Here is a 7,500-nt window from a genome sequence, read left to right as displayed (position 1 = left end):
CTACACGGATATGCATCGATAAACAGAAGGAAATTAAGATAAATCACAAATAAAAATAGAGCGCGAGATGACCTGCCCATTTCATCAGAATTATTATTTTTTTTTTTTTCCCCCAAGATAGCAGGCATACAACTCATGTATCGGGAGCAAGTTCTAAGACTCGATATTCACCCTCTTTGGAACCACCCAGCTAGTAGTTGCTCGAGTTGAAACGAGGAGGCGCGTATTTTCTCACGCGGCTGTTCGAATGAGGATGCGAATCCTCAGAGAAACGACACGACTTTTGGAATAATTAGAGATAATAGATACGTGTATACATGTATAAATATGTATGTATATCTGTATATATACATATATGTATATGTATACACTTATAGGGATATATATATATATATATATATATATATGTATATATAGCTATATATGTATGGATAAATATATAAGTATATGTGTATATATGTAAATATGTCTGTGTATATATATGCATATATATGTCTTTATGTATGTGTATATATGTATGTTTCTATTAACATATGGATACATATATATGTATGTGTATATATATATGTCTACTTATATATATATATATATATATATATATATTATATAAATATATGTATGTATATATGTATACATATATGTATACATATATTATGTATATTATATATATATTATATATATTATATATATATTATATATATTATATATATTATATATATGTATATGTATATGTATTATATATGTATATATAATATATAATATATATATATTTTATATATATTATATATATACATATTTATACATTTATATATATATATATATATATATATATATATATGCATATGTGTACATATATATATGTGTACATATGTATGTATGTGTGTGTGTGTGTGTGTGTATGTGTATGTGTGTATGTGTATATGTGTGTGTGTGTGTGTGTGTGTGTGTGTGTGTGTGTGTGTGTGTGTGTGTGTGTGTGTGTGTGTGTGTGTGTGTGTGTGTGTACGTGCATTCTGTGTGAGCATAGGCACATTTGTGTCTACTGGTCGATTCATGTCTTGCTTACCTTTCCTGGATGATTTCCCATATTATTTTAATTTGTTTTACAGATCATGTTGCCTCTTCTGTGTTGCTAGCATTAAAGAGTGAGGATAGTCAAGCCCAAGTCTGTGCATTTGTAGCTAGGGGCCTTTGGTCATTATTTTTTACTGAAGAGTATTTCTTCTCGTTCTCTACTGAAGTGGACGATCATGTGTGAAAGGGGCACTCTGGAAAGGTAAATTGTCATCATTGTCTTAGCTTCTCTCTTGGAACTGTTTGGAACTGTTAATGGGTGTTTATGGACTAGTGAAAAATTGTGAAATGCATATATATGTCATTGCTACAAGAAAATGTATACTGCCTCATGTATTACAATTCTCCACAAAGAAATACAGATATATGCATGAGTTTAAATGATTCTCTTTTTTTTGATTGACAAACTTTTCCCAGTCAATGAGCTGAGAAGGAAAACAAAAAGTACATTTTGTTATTAACATCATGATGTTGATTCTGTTATGTTAATTAGCAACATATCATTAGATATTAATGAGAAAATGAAATTCAATAATTAACTGACATAAATCTTTATGGTGTTTAGAAATAATTATAGAAACTAAAGTGCTTTTATCATATGATCATTTTAAAGCATGCCAATAAAAAGAAAAGGAAATAAAAGTATACTCAACTTTGACAGATGGGTTTCCATGCTTCAACTTCAAGACTACCAGTTTCTCCAAATATCTGTTTCAAATAGAACATGTTGGTACTCCTAATGTCAAATATCACCATTACATGTTCTTATCCAGTATTTATTAACCCCTTGCCTATGGGCATGGAATGTACATACATGCCATGCCCACTGTGAGTTTACTTGTTTGATTGTTTTTATACATAGATGGCTACATTTGTACTGTCACCAGTGAGCCAATTACGAGTACTGCCAGTCTCGCCCGTTTACCCTTTTCCATGATTTACGAAAATATTTTACGTTATCTCATTCTGCTAATGGTGTCTAAAACATTATAGTAATAATAATGTTTAGAATAAAAATAGCACCATCGATATTTATAGCACTAATAAAAAATATGTTTTTCCTGCCAATTCAATGAAAGGTGAAATCAGGTAAATTTACAAGGTCTCCTAATTGACTCCTTTGTGGTTAAGCACTAACAGAGCCATTTATGTGCAAAGACATTTCAAAAAAATTAAAAAAATGAGCAAAGTATTCTAAACCAAATTTTTTTTATTAATTTTCCCCGGCAGCATTGGGTTAAGTGGAAACTCTATATAGCTGTCTGGATACTTGCTGACAATGTAAAGTGTGTCTGTGATGTACATCAGCATATGATGTCATAGGGTATAATGCTGGAGGCTAAAATATACTGAAAAGAGTTGCTAACTTTCCTAATTTATCATTTATAATAATTCTTAATTGTTCAGTAATGTAATATTCAAGGTATATCCCAAATGTGTATAAGAAATATCCCTTGCAAAATAAATAAAAAAACAAGGGAAATGCCAAGCAAGAGTTGGTAAGCTTGGCAGCTTACCAACAAACAGGGCCAGCCTCAACCCTTTGGATCCAGGTGACATGGATATATTGTAATGAAAAAGTATGGCCAAAGGGTAGGTGACAGGAACATATCATCATGGAAAAAAAATATGGGTGAGGTGTATATAATATATACATACATAAATAGATATAAACATACATATACGCATATATGTATGTATATGTATATATACATACATATATACACATCCATATATAATATATATATAAAACACACACACACTCACACTCACACTCACACTCACACTCACACTCACACACTCACACACTCACACACTCACACACACACACACACACACACACACACACACACACACACACACACACACACACACACACACACACACACACACTCACACACACACTCACACACACACTCACACACACACACACACAACCAGAGTATCACACATAATGTAATGTTGGATGGTTGTGTGAAAAAAACAAATTACCATCTATTAGTTCCAAACAGCCATCCAACCTTGCAATTATTATTTCTTGTTTCAATCATCCACACCACAAAGCGCGATCTGTTGTAGTTTTCCACTGCAAATGATACAAGTGAAAGCATTGGTAACTGCATACAAAATGACCCCACTCCTCTGAAACTAGGTCTTTATTACTCCCACCCAATCCCTTCTTTGTGACAGTATCATTAGATTTTCCCTATCTTAGTGTGATCATTATGTAAATGTATACAAAAGTATAATGTGCTGCTCAGTTTTCTTAAAGGAGAATATGACACTTGGGATAACAAATAACTAATTGCAAACAGGTGCTTGTTATGCTCTTCAACCATTTAGAAATAATTTCCAAGCATTGTGTAAATGCTATAAAGGGAAAAGAAAAATTAAACCAAAGACAGCAATAACAACATTTGAAAACAATATATGCCAGATGACGTGAAGCTACAACAGTGGAATATCCAGTACATCCATGCTCTCGCAATCACCTCCTCCTCCCCTTGTCCCCTCTCCTTCCTTGGAATATGTTGATTATTTTGGTATATAATCTCTATATGTTTGTCAGTAAGATGCGCAAAATAACTTTAAAATCTGGAAAGATGGGTAATCTGATGTCACATCTTTGAAAAGCCATCTCTATCCAATAAATTTTGTCAGTGAATATTTGTAGAAAATAGAAAATCAAACAGATTTGCTTAGGACTAACAGGGTATATATTTTAAAATAGGATGCAGATGATATCATGCAAATATCTTTTAGAATATAAGTGGGGTGGGAGTAAATGGGTAAAAAGTATCTGTAAACTGCAATTTTACATTACACTGCTATAATGACATGATGACATTCCATGACCTAATGGGATTTTTGCAAAATGCTTCATATGTACATTTTAAGATATCAAATGGCTATTGACACCCAAAAATGAAAAGTAAAACATTAAGTATTAAGGCCGCTATCCATCTTATTCCATCATTCAGTGTAATGACATCATGAGATTACAATTTATTTCATTGTTATGCACACATATTGTAAGCAACAGAAATGTTTATTGATCTGGAAAGTTTCATAGCTTACTATAAAAATATAGAAGATATATTACGAGTCTATATCGGCACATGTCATGCTCTCCCTTTATATCAACTTACGGCGGAAATGCCATAGATGATAAGTGTCATATTTTTTGTTGTTTTGTCCATAACAGGCACAGTTTACCTTGTACTTTATGGCTGTGTGAAACTGGAACAATACCTAAAAGGTTACTAAAGCATTTGCTATGTAATGCACTTTTTGTAGCCTGTACAATCAATGGCTGAGTTAAGGTACTTCACACAGGAAAAGACCAAAACAAGGTTGCCAGAACTGAAGTAAGTAAAAGCTGGCTATTGCATACAAGGAGTGGTGCACTGAGCATCAATTGCTTTGATTGATCCACTATATCTTGGTTTAAATAATCATCATAATTTTTGTTTTGGGCTTTAATAGTTTTGTTTCACACTTTTGATTTTAAAATTTGTCCACACTTTCATGGTCTTCTGCAATTTAAATCTGCATTCCATCACTGTTCCATCATTGTTTTTGTTTTTGTTTTTTTGCCCACTTGCTCACTGTCCATGTCGTAGTTTGTTTCCTATGATGATCAGCTCTTCCACACTTCTAAGGACGTTACATGTCTATTTCTTTTCAGAACTTTGATTCTGTGGACGCCAAAACCAATACCCACTATTTTTTCGACGATTCGCGGTTAGGAAATGCTTTAATAAAGGCCACATACACGAAAAGAAATAAGTGTTCTATAAAATAACATGTCATTGCACTACAATAATTATACTTCCGTTAGATCAATATATACTATAAAATGTAACGTTTTAGCTTAATCACTCACATGTCATTCGTTGTATAATCCAGAAAATGTAAGTTACAGACGAGATGTTGACTTAACATAACAGAGCGAGAAAATGTTTCCCGACACATGCACGTTCTCATGCCAGTACGTTACCGACGAATGAAATACTTTTATATTTACTAATTCAAAAACATTTTTTTATTTTTCCAGATCATCATGGAAACAAAACTATCACAATGTTTATATAGCTTAATGGATACTTTCTTGTTTTGTCAAACACATATGGAAATGAGTAAAAGATATTTACTGTTCTCTGGTGCAATATTTACGTATCGGCAACTCATACTAAAAAACGTTCTTGTAAAATCTTTAATCCGAAAATCCCGAACACAAGGGATTCGAGACTCCTGATCAAGATAAAAATGAAAATGAAATAAACTAGTTTGCAAAGAACCGCTTTGACATTATTTTCTGTGTGTAATTTAAAATATATATGAAATCTAAACGCTTCATTAAACTGTGTCATGCATAAATATCCACATAAATAAATAAAATGAAATGTGTGTGTGGGTGTGGAGTGTGTAACCCAGCTTTATCTACATCATTTTACTGAAATATATTTGTTATATTCTACATAACATATAATCTTACATGTCCATTGCTCTACCTGTTTTTCCATCTCTTCCTGCCACACTAGACATACCAATGTTGTGTTGTCTTTCCCCTTCTGCATGGCACGTGTATTGCTGTAACACTTCCTTCCTCATCAACGAATGTCACACGATAAATACGTGACGTATAGGTAGCTCCAGCATTACTCTTCAGTAAGGGAGTCAAGACATCTTTGTGGTCTACCTTACACCCTACCACACTCTTGCAAGGCCCATCTCTCTGGTCCTACAGTGCATGTGTATGTGTGTGTGTGTGTGTGTGTGTGTGTGTGTGTGTGTGTGTGTGTGTGTGTGTGTGTGTGTGTGTGTGTGTGTGTTTCTATACATATGTGTATATATACATATATAAATATATATACATGTATACACAAATAAATAAATATGTATATTTATATATAAATATTTATTTATATATACACGTGTACATACATGTATATTTATTTATACATATATATATACATAAATGTATACATATATATATACATACATGTATACATATATATATATATATATATACACACACACACATACATGTATACATACATATATATATAAATACACACACACACATACACACACACACACAAATATATCGCCCTAATAGTTGAGGATGGGGACATGAGCGTAGACGTACACGAAAATTCAGAAAGCGGCGGCAAAAAAATCACAGGGAAAATGGCCTTGGAAATGTACCCGCTGTCGCTTGGAACATTGTGTAAATGCATCGTCAGGCTCGTACTTCCAGAAGGAGAGGAAACAAATCATGACAAGAACAAATACCAAAAGCTCAAAAAAAAAAAAAAAAAAAACAAGAGAGAGAAAAAACGCCACTCTTTTTGTCTATTTAGGTCCAGTCATTGCATCATTGGCGAGCTCATGTTGCAACTTCAGAAGCAGGACCCGTTTCAATCGCAACCTGAAAATAATACTGCTTAAAGTACCGACTCCAACACAGCTCTCCGACTCACTCCGGATAATGCAAATAGAAAGCTGCAAATTGTTGATGCAGAAAACTTGCATTTCACCTGGGATAACAATCATTTATGCCATTTTTTGTGGTGGTACTTCAAAATAATCAGATGGAAAATCACTGCCTAACGTAATCTGAAGTGTGTTATCTAGGGTCTTGGTTTTTTCCGATTAGATATATTATCTATGCAAGGTAAGCACTTTGGTGTAGCCTCTCAGGTACAAATAGGTGACGTTTGAATACTCCAGAAGTTCGGCCTGTTTGGGTAAATGTTCTCTCTCTCTCTCTCTCTCTCTCTCTCTCTCTCTCTCTCTCTCTCTCTCTCTCTCTCTCTCTCTCTCTCTCTCTCTCTCTCTCTCTCTCACTCTCTCTCACTCTCTCTCTCACTCTCTCGTTTTCTCTCTCTCTCTCTCTCTCTCTCTCTCTCTCTCTCTCTCTCTCTCTCTCTCTCTCTCTCTCTCTCTCTCTCTCTCTCTCTCTCTCTCTCTCTCTCTCTCTCTCTCTCTCTCGTTGCGTTGGCTTCCCACAGTGCTGTTGTTGTTGATAGTCTTCATATAGGTTTTCAAGGTCTATCTTGACTCAGATCATCTTATCTCTAATTAAGTAGAGTATAAACAAGCAGAAACATGAAAATGGAAATACACACGCCACACAAATAGATTTATCAAGAATTGTCCTACAGTGAATTATATGAATATTTCACAGATGTTTAAATAAAATATAACAATGAGACAAAGGTTTAATCAAAAGAAAATCGGTGTTCATTTCTAAACACAATAAAACGGTATGTCATTACCTTTGATAAGAAATTTTGCGTATTAATGGATTAAGATTACACGATAAAACTACCTATTAAATGTTATACTGATAACCTAATACAGAGAAAACAAGTGCAGCAAAGATAACAACTAATTACATTTAAAAACTGATTTGGGTTA

The 7,500-nt window shown here is 33.5% G+C and overlaps 1 protein-coding gene across 12 annotated transcripts in view; it reads right to left on the bottom strand.

The window, feature by feature from the left end:
• The window catches only part of LOC125028114 (gastrula zinc finger protein XlCGF52.1-like), a 14,526-nt gene extending 9,347 nt beyond the window's left edge, over window positions 1-5,179 (bottom strand). For 8 of the 12 annotated variants that reach the window (XM_047617445.1, XM_047617447.1, XM_047617444.1 and 5 more), the window contains exons 1-2: window positions 4,961-5,179; window positions 1,067-1,782 (exon numbers count right to left, since the gene is read on the bottom strand). The gene's annotated coding sequence lies outside the window, so the exon portion shown is untranslated. The remainder of the gene's footprint in view (window positions 1-1,066; window positions 1,783-4,960) is intronic. The other 4 variants (XM_047617455.1, XM_047617454.1, XM_047617448.1 and 1 more) reach the window with 3 other exon arrangements.
• Window positions 5,180-7,500: the final 2,321 nt, after the last annotated feature.

The sequence above is a fragment of the Penaeus chinensis genome, chromosome 8 (genome assembly GCF_019202785.1).
Source record: "Penaeus chinensis breed Huanghai No. 1 chromosome 8, ASM1920278v2, whole genome shotgun sequence".
Taxonomy (NCBI): domain Eukaryota; kingdom Metazoa; phylum Arthropoda; class Malacostraca; order Decapoda; family Penaeidae; genus Penaeus; species Penaeus chinensis.
Note: the sequence above shows the minus strand (reverse complement) of the source record. Positions and strands in the feature narration are given on the sequence as shown.